Source organism: Mercenaria mercenaria, chromosome 8, assembly GCF_021730395.1.
Source record: "Mercenaria mercenaria strain notata chromosome 8, MADL_Memer_1, whole genome shotgun sequence".
Classification (NCBI taxonomy): Eukaryota; Metazoa; Mollusca; class Bivalvia; order Venerida; family Veneridae; genus Mercenaria; species Mercenaria mercenaria.
The window spans coordinates 25425129-25443116 of NC_069368.1; the positions used below are offsets into that span (position 1 = coordinate 25425129).

At 36.0% G+C, this 17988-nt stretch overlaps 1 long non-coding RNA gene across 1 annotated transcript; it reads left to right on the forward strand.

The window, feature by feature from the left end:
- Window positions 1-2214: 2214 nt before the first annotated feature.
- LOC128558982 (uncharacterized) lies at window positions 2215-14818 on the forward strand. Its single transcript, XR_008372000.1, has 4 exons — window positions 2215-3134; window positions 4692-4841; window positions 8899-9022; window positions 13929-14818. It is a non-coding gene; the product is annotated as an uncharacterized LOC128558982 (long non-coding RNA).
- Window positions 14819-17988: the final 3170 nt, after the last annotated feature.

The window sequence follows — 17988 nt, forward strand, 5'->3', positions numbered from 1 at the left end:
CGTTGGTATCTCAGTTAGGAGCTGCTCATACAATTCTCTGACGTAATTTAAAAATGAGATGGATAATTGCCAGATGGATACCCCATCTCCTTACAAAAGAGCTAAAACTTGCACGGGTAAGAATCGCCAAACAATTGTTGAAACAGTTCCCTAAATACAACAATCGATCTTTCGCAAATATCATCACTGGCGATGAGACGTGGGTTCACTTTTATGAGCCCAAGCGAAAGAACAATATATGGGCAACCAAAGGAAGCCAAAGACCTTTCATAGCAAAACGCACCATGAGCGTCAAAAATGTAATGTAAGTAATTTTCTTTACAAATCAAGGTTCTGCTATTCAAATTGCCATACGAAAGGGTAAATCTATAAATGCCAAGTTTTACAAAGGAAAGTCCTTCATAAATTAAAGAAATATTTCACAAATCGTCGACCAGCAACTGGTCTTCGTGGTGTGAGCTTGTTGCATGACAATGCTTCGTCACACAAAGCGGCAATTGTTCGAGAATATCTGAAACAGGAAAAGGTTGTCGAGCTTCCTCACCCTCCCTATTCGCCAGATCTTGCCCCTTGTGACTTCTTCCTATTTCCGAGGCTCAAAAAAAAAACCTTGCTGGAAGAAAATATCAAACGCGCAAAAATCTCGGTTCGGCTATTTTCCAGTGTCTGAACAGTATACCTCGAAAAGATTATGAAAACGCCTTTCATTGGCATATTCTGGTTCAGTGATTTTCAGCAAAACTAAAGCCCTTGATTCGTCAAATTTAATGATACTTTGATCACTTTTAAGCTTACCTGAGCTGGTCTGTTGTGATCAACCTGTGTCCGTTGTCTGTCGTCATGTAAATTCTGTCGTCAACATTGTGACTTTGTTAGCACACTAGAGGTCACAGTTTTGACTCAGTCTTCATAAAACTTAGTAAGAACGTTACTCTCAATGAAATATTGGACTAGTTTGTTACTGGGTCACATCATTGAAAATCTTGGATAATGATCTACCTGATTTAGATAAAACATGGTCAAAATGTTTGTATCTATGAAATCTAGGCCAAATTAGATACTGTACTGTTATCTGGGGTAAGAACTAGGTCCGGTGGGCGATGCAGGATTTCCAGGGCCTTCTTGTCTTATCTAATTTGGTTGATTTTCACTGAACCTTACATTATTGATCACATGTCTAATGATGTATTTTATAGGAATGTTCTGATTCATTGATTTTCAGGGAAGTTAAAGCCCTTTGACAACTTCTCTTGCACAAATTGGGCAGATTTTCACCAAACCTTACAGGAGCTGTCAGTACAAAGCCTACTTATCATTGGCATGTTCTGGTTTAGTGATTTTTCGGAAGAGTTATGGTCCTTAATTTGTCATATTTTACAGTGTTTACACTACTTACTGTATACCATTAAGCTGAATTTTACCAAACGAAATGAGTGATTAGTGTGAAGTGTTGATGTGCATATGAGGCGCGCCATGAGAAAACCAACATAGTGGCTTTGCGACCAGCATTGATCCAGACCAGCCTGCGCATCCGCGCAGTCTGGTCAGGATCCATGCTGTTCGCTTTCAAAGTCTATTGTAATTAGAGAAACTGTTAGCGAACAGCATGGATCCTAACCAGACTGCGCGGATGCGCAGGCTGGTCTTGATCCATGCTGGTCGCAAAGCCACTATGTTGGTTTTCTCATGGCGCGGCTCATATCATCTTCATGTCATAATTTAATGATTTTCAGCGGAGTCTTGACCCTTTTAGCAAATTCTTTGATATCTGTGCTTCTTCTCCTATATCATTTTTTTTCCCAGCAAACTTCACCGAAGTTACCACTGCTAAGCCTTTTGGAATGTTATGGTTCAGTGATCCTCTCTGCTGTTCAACTATGGCCCTTAATTTGTTACATTTTACAATTTCTGCACAATCTCTGGTCCTAAGTTATTTCAGTCAATACCTCTAGTTATCTCTCCTGAAAGTGTGTACACTGAAGCTCTGTTAACCTAAATTTGAAGATTTTGTGTACATGTATCGAATGTTTTTAAACAATTCATACAGCAAAAATATGAATGTAAGGGGGTACCTTATAATTTTATATGTTGAAATTAACATTTTCGCATTTTGCAGAATAAATTCCTTTTTAATCTTGGAGGTAAATAACCTACTATGAATAATTTCTTTTAGAAAACCGCATAAAAGCATAAAAAGAACTTGGTGCACGGCTTTTGTTTGTCGCAAATGATTTTCTGGACAAAAAAGAATACATGTAGAGTGTTGGACATAAACCTATCGTAACTTTACGTTTTGACCTCGATATATTTACATATATGCGTAACAGACCTTTCTGACCTGCAGTTAATATTTCAGTGTAAGATTGAAATATCTTTTACTAGCGAATACTAGATGCAGTATCGTGAAAATGTAAGGATTGGTGTTAATGAGTGAAAGATATTTTTATCTTACATGTAAAACAAACAAAGTTTTTTTTTATTTCATGTTTTGACTAAATTTACCGATTTTATAGTCTGTTGCCAGTGAAAAAGTATATTTAATACTTTTCATTGTGAAAATACCAGATATATTTAATACTTTTCATTGTGAAAATACCAGTATATTTAATACTTTTCATTGTGAAAATTTACTGAAAACATATAATAAAAATAAAATCATTCGAAATAATACATACTAGGACTCAGTGATGGTCCTTTTAGGATCACGGAGTTTATTCAATATTATGTGCAATAGAATTCCGCTTAAGCCAGAACAAGAGGGCGTGAGGGTTGTTTCACATTTCATTACCTTTCGTGAACAGAGTCAAATTGAGTGTGCTATAATTGAAACTATTGCATATTTTGTTCACTAGGTAAAATACATTTTGATCTTACACAAAAACAAGCAAATATCCTGTATTTTTTTCACTCTAGCGTTTCAGCATTTGACTGAGAAACACATTACTTATGATTAGGTAGTGTTTTACATTTTGGTCAAAAGTAAACTATTTCCTGATCTCGTTTTTTTTTTACAGAATGTCTCGTTAGAGATTTTTCGTCTCTGGTGGCAGACATACATTACCATGCATGCCCCTGCTCAGGTGGCTACACGTGCAAGGGCAATGGGCAGCTTTCTCAACCACTTGGAGAGCTAGGTATATACAAGGGAACATTAACACGTAGCATTTGTTCATGCATGCTAAACACGTCAACCTTCGAAAAATAATAACACCTTCTGCTAGTGCCTCGTGTGATATTACTGTTCTCAGGTTGACAATATTCCATATCACCCTAGCTGGCCTGTATTATTTATATACTATCAGCCTTAATCGTCGTGTTTTCGCAAAAGACAAACATAAAATGAAATGACGACTTTTTTACGAGCGAAAAGACGATAGAACGAAAAGACGAATTAACGAATTAATTGCTATGTTATATTTCGAGCTGAATGTTACGGAAGAGCATTAGTGCCAGGTGCGTTTTTTATTAATTCGAAATTTCGACTTTCGTAACTCGAAATTTCAACTTATGTAACTCGAAATTTCGGGTTACGTAACTCGAAATTTCGAGTTAGTAAGTCAAAATTTCGAATTAGTAAGTCAAAATTTTGAGTAAGTCGAAATTTCGAGTTACAAAAGTAACTTGCTCTTTTATCCGCAAAATTTGAACGTCTGTCCGTCTGTCAAAGGCCAAAAATGCAATGGACGACTTTTGACTCTTCAAAGTGGAATTATCTATCTACACATCCATATATTGTACCGAACATGTAGGGACTTGAACATATACAACCATACATCAATATATGATCTACCATAGCCTCTAGAGCTACTCCAGATTTCATATTGTATCCAGGATATATATCCTCGTTTACATCTATAGTATGTTCAGGTGGTAGGAGCTCGAACTAGGTCGAAAACCTTCCAGATATGGTCAAAGTAGTGAAATATTCTGAGTTTGAATACTTCCCTGTCACCTTCTATGACCTCTCTTCAAAATTTAGATCTGTCCAGTTACCCGATCTTGGTCAGACTCATAACTACACGTACTTTAGGGTATGTCTATATTTCATTGCCATATGGGTTCAAAGTAGGTCGAAAACCTCCAGACTTAAACATGGTTTAGGCACCTGGGGTCTTCCTCCACCATAAAAGCTGGGAAGTCGTCATATGACCTATAATTGTGTTGGAAGGACGTTAAACCCAACAAAATAAATAAATTAATAAACATGGTTTAAATAGTGATATTTTATATGAGCAAACGCTGTCCGGTCATCTTAATTATATGACCCTGTAGGGCTACCCAATGGATACACCAGCTAGGTACCTAAACTATTGTAGTTAGTAACTCGAAATTTCGTGTTAGTAACTCGAAATTTCGACTTAGTAACTCGAAATTTCGAGACACGTATCTCGACATTTCGAGTTAATAAATAACATACACTTGGCACTAATGCTCTTCCGTAGTACGGACCTTAGTGTATATCATCACACGAGTAATTTCTTGAGATGACCAGACAGGACAGCAATTTTCATCATTTTAAGTACCACTTTATTAAATTCTACGTGTGCATTATCGTCAGTTGTCTATATACATATTAATTATTATGTATAATTATATGCATGTACATATAATTTGTACTGATATAAATACACTTGCAATACAGAAACAATATTTTCAGATTTCAAGTATCTACTAAAATTCTATTCTAACAGGTACGTGTGTTAAGCAATGCTCTTCGAGTGCCGATTGCGGGCGTTTTGAATGCTGTGTAAGTAATTCTGTACTGAGAGGTAAAAGATCCGCTGACCGTGTCACTAGACAAGTGCAGGGCCAATGTAAGCCGATGGGTAAACGGGGCTCAGGTAATAGAACACTAAATATTAAAGGTAACAGAAAACTTATTATTCCACATCAGGCGGACGCAGGAGTGGAACGTTTTAATAAGTTAAGCGGATTAACTCTGGTATCAGCATGTTATTCATAAAGCGGAAATAACATGAATTATTGAAGAAAAGGCTTATGCACGGCTGTTGTTAAACATAATCGGTATTTTAACATCTGTGCTGTGTGATTTTTTTCGCCGATCTGTTCACAGGAAAAGTTGTAAAAATGTGTTTATTTCAATGATAGTAGTTCGGAAACAGAATGACTATTTACATAAGTAAAATACTCTTCTTTGAAGAATTAAAAACAGGTTTTGGCTAAAATTCTTGATAAACCATCATTTGTGAATAAATATCTAAGTTTGTCACCACTAGACATGTTAAAAAAATTTGGAGCAGAAACTTCAGCTTGTTCAAAAAGAGTATTTCTCAGATCATTATACAAGCTACATTCTAGTAATGCATGACTTTCTTTTTCAATTGTGTTGACTCTACAAAGTGGACATTAGCGTCTGTCAACAGGCAGACCTTCGTATCTTCCTGTCTCAATGCGTAGTGGGGCAACTCCCTACCTAAATTTACAAAATGAAGATCTATGACTCCTAGACATAATAGATGTGCAGTAATTCTCTACACAGTATTCGTGCTTAAAAGTACAGTAGTTTCTAAGTTTATTTCCGCCTCTTCCAGAGGTATCAGTATTAGAGTTTATTTTGTCTAAACACTCAACTTTGTACTCATTAAACATAAACCTTTCAACACGTTTAACAATATCATGCTTAGAGATCGGTCTAGTTAATTTGGTATAATGAGCAAGGTCACAATGAAATAGCTGTTTACGTACAAAGAAAAACCAATTTTTACAACTTGCAGGCTTGGTGCTGGCCCATAGTGCTATCCGTTTATTTACTCTTGAAGAATTAGCCGTAGATAATCGGGCCTAGTAATTAGCCACAACTTCCCATTTGCGAACCAAAACCGGAGTCCAACCCATTTCTCCTGAGACACCCAAGTTAGGAGTATATTTGCCAACTCCAAGATAAAACTTCATTGCTCTGTTTTGGACAGCCATTATACAGGAGAAAGTTTTGTGTCCCCAAATAGCTGCCCCATAAGCTATTACTGGCCAAACCAACGATTCATAGAGTTTAGTAAAAACATTGTACGATACGCCACCAATCACTTTCACTTTGGCGATAAGCAAACCTAATGCCCGCCTAGCACTCTGGGCCGCCATCTCTGCAGTAACATTAAAATCTAAAAATTCAGTTAATACCAAACCTAGATATTTATAGAAGCTAGTTTATTCTACAACATGATTACCACATGTAAATACAAAATTAGATCTAGGTACAGATTTTGTGCGAAAGTGAACAATATTGCTTTTGTTTAAATTGATATCCATACAATTTGAACTACACCATTCACTCAGTGCATTTAACAGAATTTGAAGATTTTGCTCATTATCAGCTAATAACACAATATCATCAGCATACAGTAAAACACATACAATATCATCACCAATTTTAACACCAATATCTAAAGACTTCAAATATGTAGCAAGATCATTGATGAAAATATTAAATAGTATTGGTGATAATAAACACCCCTGTCTTAATCCACACTTTACCTCAAACCAGTCAGTTTTGTGTGTATTTACTCTTATACATGAAGACACAGAATTGTAAATAGACTTAATAGCTTGCAACATTTTACCAGACACACCACTATTCTTTAATCTGTTCCAAAGTTTTAGACGATTTATAGAGTCATACGCCTTTCTAAAATCAATAAAGGCTGTGAATGTTGGTAACTTATATTTTTACGAGTTTTTCTATAATACTAGTTAATGAAGTTAAATGATCTATAGTTCCACGATTCTTTCTGAAACCATTTTGCCAGATGCGAGGTCAATTCCTCGATAAGACAGCGGGTCTCTAGGATCCAGTGTAGGAGATTTAGGGATAGGATTGATAATACATTTACTCCATAATGTAGGTACAGTGCCATTATTAAAACACAAATTGAACAAAACATGTAAAAAGTAGACAGCAGTTTCATTTAAAAGCACTTCTACTGGGATTCCATCCATACCATGTGCCTTACCGTGTTTAGCTTTCCATGTAGCTTTCCTTACTTCTACTACATAAATGTAATTATTAAAGTATGTATAAAGATTTCATTTGAAGTAGTCGCTTTTTTTTTCTTTTCTTTTTTTTATTTGTTTGTTTGTTTGTTAACTTTGTTTGTTTGTTGTTGTTTTTTGTTGGTCTTTTTTAAAGCACATATATTTACTTTGCTCGATTTGTGATTTTGGGGGTGGGTTGGGGAGAGAAAAAGTATTATACATACATAAGCAATTAGCACCATATCCGCCTTCTGGAGATTCCACTCGACCTGTGATTTCGAGGAGAATATATTTTACAATAGCACCATATCCGCTTTCTAGAGATTCTACTCGACCTGTAATTTCGGGGAGAATGTATTGAACAATACCACCATATCCGCTCTTTGCCGATTCTACTCGACCTGTAATTTTGGGGAGAATATATTGAATAATGGCGCCATGTCAGCTTTCTGGAGATTCTACTCGACCTGTAATTTCGGGGAGAATATATATTGTCATTGAACAATTTGAACAATACCACCATATCCGTTCTCTGCCGATTCTACTGGACCTGTAATTTTTGGGGAGATATATTGTACATTAGCACCATATCCGCTCTCCGGCGATTTTACTCGATCTGTAATATTGGGGAAGAATATATCCTCCCTCTTGAGACTGTAATTTTGGGGAAGAATGCATTGTACATTTAATAGCACCATATCCACTCTCCGGCGAATTTAGGGAAGAATATATTGTACATTAGATCATATCCACTTTCTGGAGATTCTGCTTGACCTGCGATTTTGTCCTGATTTGTTTGAATTATAACAGTTTTTCCTTATTTTTATCGGCAATTTTTTAAAAATTCTTTTATACAAGGTTCTAATACTGTAGATTTGCAAATATTTCAAAGGTTTCGTGATATGTCCCAGATCTAATTCGTCCACGGGCGACGTCGAATAAAAACGAAAATATCCATTTTATAGAGGGATTTACACTTGGCGCGATCAATACAAACGGAAGTAAAATTTCGCGCATGCGCACTTTACGTAAGGCGAAAAGGCATGACCGCACAGTATAATCTACGTTAAAATTATATCACATTTCAATCTATTCAATCAACATTAGTATGTATCATAATAAATTACTGCTGCAGGACAAAGGAAAATATATGTTAATATTTGCACATTCTCAACTGCCTTGCTCAAAATGAGATGCATCATAACTCATGACTTGGGAGTCATAATGAATAGGCAATACACTATTTTTCAGCAATATTGATCTTTCTGGACAAATTTAGGTTAAAGAAAAATGAGAAATTGATATTTTCAATCAATTTAAAATGCTTATGTTTGTATGGACATTTCTTAAAATGATCTGATATCGCAATTTCATGATAATACCCGGTATATAATCAAAAGTCGAACTTAAAAATTAAAAGTTTAATAAAGAGTAGTTGAAGTATGGATTTTAAAGATATAAAAACTAAAAAATTTCGACGGGGTTACAGATTTATTCCTTCTGATGTAACGCACATCTATAAAATCCCATAGTCCTCAATGCTAAATAAATCAAAGACGGACACAACCCCTCCTAGCTTTGATTTTGTATCCAATTATACCAAAATGGGGATAAATTCATTTCGTTAAAATTGTTAATCTTTTTATTTATAAGCCGGCTTCTAAGGCAAGATATGATTAATAACATATCTATCTTAAATCAATGCATTCCGCTATAAAAAAGATTGTGTGTCAAAATCTTCTTTATTATGGCAAAGCAATTCGTAATATAATGATGATTTTATGTAGGTTTACTTATTGTTGAGCGGTCTTTTTGCCACACGTAAAGAGCGCTTGCAAGATTAAAATCAAAACATCCGGTAAAACATCAGAGCAACGAATATCACTTTTAAATCCGTCTTTATTGCAGAATGTCTAGTTCGCAATGGTTCCGGGAAACCAGATGGTATTGTTTTCCATTCCTGCCCTTGTGGAAAGTCTAAGACCTGCGTCGGAACAGGGATGAATACTGTTCCGCTTGGAGAACTTGGGAAGTACGCATTTTCTAAAAAGCCCTAACCTGTAGTTAAGCATTTTATATACTAGCTTCATGTGTATGCTAAAACTATTTTTTCTTGAAACACGTATATGTTAGACGTTTGGCTAAGAGTCGCTTATAACCATCGATATCAGTGTAATGTATGTACAGGTTTTCCCTGCATATTAGTTTGCCTTTTCCATGAGATTGATATAATGAAATCTAAATAGCACCTCCCGGTGCTATCCTCTTAGCAGAAGCTACTAGTATCATTTTTGCTTCTTTGGTATGATGCGACCAAGGAGCCAACCCACGACCTTCCGCAGCCGATGCGGCCGGTGTAATGAAGTATTTCGACCCCCATAGAATAATGACCCCCCGGTCATTATTCTATAGAAAATGTGACTCCTTTCCTGTAAAATATTGACTCCCCTTATAAAAAACTGACTCCCTTTCAAAACTCTATAGAATAACGACCCCCCGGTCATTATTCTATAGAAAAACTGACCCCTCCAAGTAAAATACTGACTCCCTTCGAATCTCATAGAATAGCGACCCCGGTTATTATTCTATAGAAAAAGTGACTCCTTCCATGTAAAATACTCACTGCCGAAATTACTACATTCGAACTCTCATACAATATCGATTCCTGGACATTATTCTATTTAAAAAAAGTTACTCTTTCCGTGTAAAACACCGGCTGCTAAAAAGACTTTCGACGATAATATCTATTAAAAAGTGATCCCCACCAAACCTAACGGACAATTTTATTAGATCTACAACTCTAATACCCTCCTTTGCCAATAGTTAACATTTTGATTGTACTACTACTACTGGTGCCGCTACTTCTATTGCTATTACTACATGTACGTCTTCTTCTTCTACTACTACTACTACTACTACTACTTCTACTACTACTACTACTTCTACTACTACTACTACAACTGCTACTACTGATACTACTATACCTGCTTCCACTAATACGTCTTGTACATCTACCTCTTCTTCTCCTGCTGCTGTTGTTGCTGTCACTTATTCCTCTGCTGCTGCTGCTACTGCTACTGCAACTGCCACTACCACTACCACTACCACTACCACTGCCACTACTACTACTACTACTTTCTATTGTTGCCGCTACCGTACTTTACTGCCACTGCTAAGTATTGCAACTTCTATTAATACTAAGTTCTATGCTAACAGTTTCTTGTGCAGTTTTCTTCTGAAGAATTACTTCATACCGAAGTTTGCATGGATTATTGACACTGGTGTGTTTTGTGAACGTATTGTGAATTGTTATTTTCCTGAAAAAAAAAATGTATACACCAAGATCACCGAGTCTCAACGTAAGCGTTGACCGGTGGCATAATTACGTGCGAGCAGGGCGCTTTTTGCGGTAGCTTTCACCAGTCAAAGTAATGTTTTCCTTCGCAGTTTTTTCATTATTAAAGCTTTGTTATTGGGAATTGGCCGAGGATGACCTACAATGAACACGCTTTTATGGGGATGTTTCGAAATTTTCTTATCGTTTGTAGTTTTTTCTAACATTCAGGAAATATTCACTAAAAACACGTATTTGCCTACCTCCCCTTAATTTTCTCATTGTAAATGGATAAATTAGTGTTAAAATGTCTCGTATTTTCGTCATACAGGTACGATATACTTAATTTAACAGATCGGTCACCGTTGTATGCAGTTTCAAAAATACTTAGCCCGGCAAAACCCGGCCGTCGGCGAAGGTTTTGTCTTACGTCCGAGTCGGTGGTTCACAAAAATAAAAATGCGTAAGTACGAGCAGGTGGAATTTATGAAAAACGGTATTTTCACGACTTTTAATGATCCGACAGTGGACTAAAGTCGTTTTTATCAATATATAGACTGACATTTCATGTTTCTTCATTGTGCACAGTCATTTTAAAATATTTAGGTTTCATATTTGAAGCCTGTACTATTCAAAACTTTTATAATAGCTCGTCTAATTATTTCCTTTGGATAGAATTATATGAAATGTTTGTGTATAAGAAGTGTAATGTAGATATTTTGAAATAAATGACAATAAACCAACTATCTTCAGTCGATGATTTACAGAGAATCAAGTAACGTTCTCACCAACAGCATGTTCGAAGACTCAGTTTTATTTAATGTGATATCTGATTTCTGATGTCTAAAATAATATGACGCCCCAAGTCTCGGATTGAAAAGAATACAACGTTTGGGAGAAAAGTAAAAGAAGTACTATATACGACCAAAAATTAAATAAATACACTGAAGTCCTACATCTGAGAAGGGTGTGCAGTTTACGTATATACATAATATTATGCAGACTTATTTACAGACTTTGTAAACCATCCTGACATATTTCCTTGTGCAATTTAAATTTCATTAACTGCTATAAAATGATTTCAACTATGTTTAATAGAAGGTGTCCGAAAAAAGGGAACCTATTTTAAATGTTTATAATGTTATCAAATTTTGATTTACATACATGTATTAAATATTATTTCATTAGAAAGAACGCCACTAAGATGATAACGTCACACTCTTTGGCTAAGAATGCTATTAAATTTACCATAAATACCGTATACGTAGGTCCATTTATCAAGTACAAAAAAGTTGGAGTGTCCAGCACCAGCATGCAGTACTCTTGTTTTTAGAATTATGGTCCTTCTTGGACTTAGAGAAACCACTTAATGAATAATCAAAATGACGTTGTTTCGATTTAAACTTTTCAATCAAGAAAATTTATATCAAGCACTGACAATAGTCGAGTACGCTCTCTGCGGACATGACTGTTTCTTTTTTCTTTTAAAATATTATTCAACAAACTGTACATGGCTTAGTCATTGATCTATCGAATATTTTATATCAATTAAGAAACGAAAAAGACATTTTGAACACTGATAAATGCCTATGCTCAAAAACACCGACTAAGATTATATTTTACATCAAAACGGTCTTTAAAATCAAACAGTTACTAATATATGAACATCTAGGGGCTACTCTGAATACACAGAACAATTTTCTAGAGGGGCCCTGGTCTGTCAGATTCCAGTGGTCGGTGTCCATGCTTGTACGAATGTTCACTGTCTATGAAACATTAAAAAACCTTTAATTCTGTAATTTGGACATCCTGGTGGATGGGGCCCATGCCACCTCCCCACTCTTGGGTAGATATAATTGCAATCAAAATGTTCATGTTTTACATCTTGTGCCGAATACGCCTTCCATGTCGACCAGTATGGACGACACAGCCACGTTCAGTTTGATGGTTTTACTTAGATACATGGCAAATGACTGAAATTAAGATGTTGGCGTCATTATCAAAATGACGTATCATAGTGTGACAATGTATTAATGCCATAATGTATACATATAGTCCGTTTTATTTGACCTGGCGGGGGCGGAGTTAATCTCTAACATATGCAAATAATGGTAATCTCAAAAAACGAGCAAAATAGGTAGAGCAATATAATTGTTTCATTCCGTAATCTTCGGTAACCAACGACTAAAATTCAACGCTACATTGGTTACATGTACTACATACCCTGCACAAAAATGCAGTGGACCGTCGCGAAACCACGCCCCGCCAGGTCAAATAAAATGCACTATAAAAGCATACAATTAATTCATAATACAGCTACTGTGCCCTATTGTAATTCATAGAATAGGCTTCAATTATGAAACCTAAATATTTTAAAATGACTGTGCACAATGAAGAAACATGAAATGTTGGTCTACATATTGATAAAAATGACTTAAGTCCACTGTCGGATCATTAAAATTCGTGAAAATACCGTTTTTCATAAATTCCACCTGCTCATACTTACGCATTTTTATTTTTGTGAACCACCGACTCGGACGTAAGACAAAACCTTCGCCGACGGCCGGGTTTTGCCGGGCTAAGTATTTTTGAAACTGCATACAACGGTGGCCGATCTGTTAAAGTAAGTATATCGTACCTGTATGACGAAAATACGAGACATTTTAACACTATCCATTTACAACGAGAAAATTAAGGGGAGGTAGGCAAATACGTGTTTTTTAGTGAATATTTCCTGCATGTTAGAAAAAACTACAAATGATAAGAAAATTTCGAATCATCCCCATAAAAGCGTGTTCATTGTAGGTCATCCTCGGCTAATTCCCAATAACAAAGCTTTAATAATGAAAAACCTGCGAAGGAAAACATTTCCTTGACTGGTGAAAACTACCGCAAAAAGCGCCCTGCTCGCACGTAATTATGCCACCGGTCAACGCTTACGTTGAGACTCGGTGAAGATACAGCGTCTAGAAATAGAATCTATTTTCCCGTTGCGGAATGCTCTGATTTCTGTGTCAAGTGATGGTATCTGGGGCTAATGGTCAAACGGAAGGACGGACGGACGGACAAGGGCAAATCTATATGCCCCCCTCCCCCGAGTGGGGGCATAAAATGCAGCAATTAGGCCTCAGATACATGAGTTATCACTAAATTTGACCAAATGACCGGGGGTCGTTTTTTTATGGGAGTCAATATTCTTCGTGAGGTTGAGTTTACTTCACGTGGGGGAGTCATAGTACTATGATCTGGAGGTCATATAACTATGACCGGGGGGTCACTTTTTCTATAGAATAATGACCGGGGGGTCATTATTCTATGGGGGTCGAAATACTTCATTACACCGGCGCTATACCATTAGGCTAGATCTCTACCGTGACTGTTACATCTAAGTTTGACACACATATTAATAGCATCTGTGGTTTTTAATTGTCCAGTCCACAGTGAGACTTACCCAGAATGCATCTGAAACGGAAGTGGATGAAATAGGCTAACGGAATAACGTCATTTTTATCTTAAAAATTATATATACTGGTGAATAACAAACTCCATCTTCTCCTTCACCTATGATTTTACGAAATGAAAGTATGTGTTCTTTTTTTTTCAGGTGCAGGAAAATACGAGGTTAAAAGAGAGTTTGAAAAAAAAAAGAATACGATTTCATGAATAAACAATGTTGTTGTGTTTGTTTCACACATCTATATACACAAAGATTTGTCAACGTAGATGCTTACTTTGCATTTTAATCTATAAGGCCATACCAAACCGGATCTATGTTTAGCGTCCACGGGCTAGAACGACATTTCTTAAAATGTTAAAACCGCCAGTGACAACGTCTAAACCATAACCACAATTGTCCATTTCATTATTGTATAAATTCTAACATACGTTTTAAGTAATACTACTGACACTAATTAGGCCTACAAAACTGGGGTGGAGCTGTCCAGTGTGTAAAACTCTTCCGTAAGTACCTCTCAATGCGTTTTAATGACTTCTTCGATGGGTTTTTTTCTGCCTTTAAAAATGATCGGGACGATAAACATAGGCCCAATTTGGTATGATTTAAGCGTTATTATCCGTTTGATAAATTGATTAAAGTCAAATGTTATTTCACCTTACTGTTCTTAGCTTAGCGTTTACCGTGCTAATTTTCTGAAATAGACTGTTGCATCATTCAGTTTGGAAAGTACTACTTATTATTCGAAGAGGTGTTCACTGAATATGTACTGATCGCATTGTGAACAGTGTAGACCACGATACGCCTACACGGACGTGCAGGCTGGTCTTGATCTGCACGGGTCGCAAAAGCAAAATCACTTGCCACCAGTGGTGTTCTTACGCAAGACTTCATTTTTACGATCCAATTTCAGTTAAAAATGTCACAAAATGTACTCATAAATCGTCACTTCAGCGCAAAAAAGTGGTAAAGCATTTACCAGCATACATTATGGAAGGCCATTTGCGCCATGCTAACTGGATGGGTCTTAACATAACCTCCTGTCAAAAGAAAGTTTGGGAAAAAACATACGGAGCGAGGACGAGCCTGACGCATGGATTTAACTCGTCTATCGTAGTTTTAGTAAAAATGTTAGTTCTTTCTCTATATATCTATTGTCTGTTTCGCATATTCCGCAACAGGGGTGCTGTTGATCCTAAGATATCCAACATTCTAAAGAACTCAGATGTCATATGAATAGGAGGTTATTAACCTTTAGCCTGCTAAATTTCTAAAATGGATCGGTCCGTTATACTATTTGTGCAGTACCACTAATAATTCAAAGGTCTGTTCACAAAACTTTACTGACTAAATAGCGAACAGTGCAGACAATGATCAACCTGCACGGAAGTGGACGTGCAGGCTGAACTTGGTCTGCACTAGTCGCAAAGGCAAAATCACTTGCCGACAACAGGCTAAAGGTTAAATTAATTTTTGCATACAAGAGGTCTGCCATGGTCCCCTGGTTCGTTTTGGGATTTTGTCTAACCTCTAATGGAGGAGAATGATTAATTACATTATTGGGGTGTCTCGAACAAGTCCAAAAGAATTTAGATTGTGATTTTCATCCATTTCACCTAATAAAATTGGAATAATTATTACTTTTGACTGAAATTGAGGCTGGAACTATACATGAAACGTTCAGAATATCTTCGAAATATTTTATCGGGACCAAACTTTTGCACATTGATTTTCTAATAAAATATATCAAAACGGCAGATACAAACATTGTCTGAAAATGCTGTTACAAACAACACACACAACAACTCTTCAAGTGAAACTTAATTAAGATAATTTATCAAGGCGTTTGTGATGTTTTCATGTAAAATGCACTTATAAATGCATTTCTAATTTAGCTGACGAATGAAACTTTTTTTAATGAGATGTTTTTCGATTAATATTATTTAATCGGTAAACATTTCTACCAAAAACAAAAGTATTAGCACGTTAAATGTGTTTCTGCCAATAGAGTTACCTTGATAAAAATTGAAATCACAACAAATGATGGCGGAAATAGGATTTGGTAGAAAATGATGAATGTGTAAAAACTGGATAAAAGCAAAGTAGAGAAAGTATGGTGGCATATTTCTGCCACGAGATAGGTAGGTAGCTATCACGATAATATTTTAAACTTTCCAAGAAACTTGAGCATTTTTGCTGAAAACATTTCAGCCAAACAGAATATTTCCTGGAAATAAAAAGCATATCTTGAAAACAATAATTTATTGTGTTAATGTTTTCAGAAAAATGCACAACTTTTATGGAATGTTTAGAATATCATGGTGATAGCTACCAACTATGCCTCAGTTACAAGCACTAACACGAAAGACACATGTACGGAAATTCAAGTGTTTTTTGTTGTTGTTTTTTTTTTTTTAATGCCGAAGAAGCCGAAGGATACGGAGAAAACGTAATCGCACGGAAATTGCCGAGTGTCATTGCTGATCCATTACATCGAACATCTTCTTTGAACCACTGGATTGAAAATGATCAGTGAAATCCACTCTGGATGTGCCTTGGATGGTCCTAGATATTTGACATGTAACATTGTGTGTAGTTCTCTGCCAATTTTGTTCAAACTCCGAAATCAAAATTTGCGCCGCCCAACGGTTCGCTTATTTTTGCATAGACTTATATATATATATAAAAATATATTCATATTTAAAACCGGTATTAGCCATGTGGAATGGTGAAGAATTCGTTACCTCTGGAGTCAAAATTGGCTCCCACTTTTATATAAGTAAAATGTTCTTGTTTACTGAAAACTTGAAGCCATGGAGCTTAGAACTTTAGCCTGTAGCATAATGTAGTGATCGTCTACTTTTTAAAAAAAAATCATACCTCTGGGGTTAAAATTGTCCTCCGGTCACTTGTTTTACCTACACTTCATCACACTGGCCATAGCTTTATCAGATCAAGTGGTTCCAACGTTGTTTGAGCGGTGAATTTTACGCCGATCAGATGGAGAAATATGGCCGATACTACAAATTTCCGGTATTTTAAGTATGATTTTAAGGAATTTCTACCTGTTAAATAACTAACCAAATGAAAACGATGGGTGCACCTGGAGCGCAAATGTGTCTATGTTTTAGCACATATGTCCATTTAGCTGAGATTTGTGCCGTTTATTCAAACACTTCTGTACAGTCCGGCGGGGGAAGGAGATTTTTGACAGTTTTTGACAATATCGCATCAAATATAGTGTTAATCGGGAACAAGAAACTGTTAAAACACGTTTTTTGTAAAGGGCTACCTCTTAAAACAAAGCGTGTGTATTTTCATAGAATTAGTCAAGGTTATTTCTGAAAAATCGGCCGAAAACCTAATGCAACGCCGTTTCGAGTGGGTCATTATGCAACGCAATCAAGTGGATACCGTTCTGTGTCTTACTTGCGAAGTCTTATCCGTCTTAAAAACAGTCATTAAAGCCTAACAATGAATAAATTTAGTGAGTTTTATAGCATTATAATGATCCCGCCATTTCTAATATATTGTACATCGAACAATATCATTAAGTAAATAATAGTAATCGTTCGTAAAAACAAGAACCAGTTCACGGATATCTGTCTCCTCCACGAATGGTACTGAACAGCATACCAAAATCGGGTTGACTCTTTAAATCAGTATAGTTACAGTTGGTTACTTTTTAGTCCCTTAAAACCAATACATTGCGATTTCATTACTAATTTGTTGTGCATTTAAGCTGTTCATACAAAATAAATAAAATCTGGTCCATGATAAAAGTATTAATCAGTTGTTTGTCAGATTTTCATTCATATTCCTGTGGTAGAGTTCATTTATTTTCAGAGAAATAAATCACAGAGAACGTTAAAATTGGCCAGGGAAAAGACAAGATTTTATTTGTCCTCCATAAAACAGAAACGACGTAATAAACCTCTATGGTCCCGTTCAAAAATGAAAATACAAATGAAATACAGACACCAATGAAAGAAAATAAACCGGACCAGCAATACTAATAGAGATGTGCCACAGCTGTACTATTTAACTGTCTCTAACCAAAGAAGAAAAGTGATGTTTGTCAACGGGTACTTATTCGATTTGATAAGAGTTAGAAATATTGTAAAAATAATGTATCTTTTGCTTCAGAAAGTTGTTTCAGAACAGCCTTGTCGCTTGCAATGTCTAAAAGATCTGTATCTTCCTCTGTTAA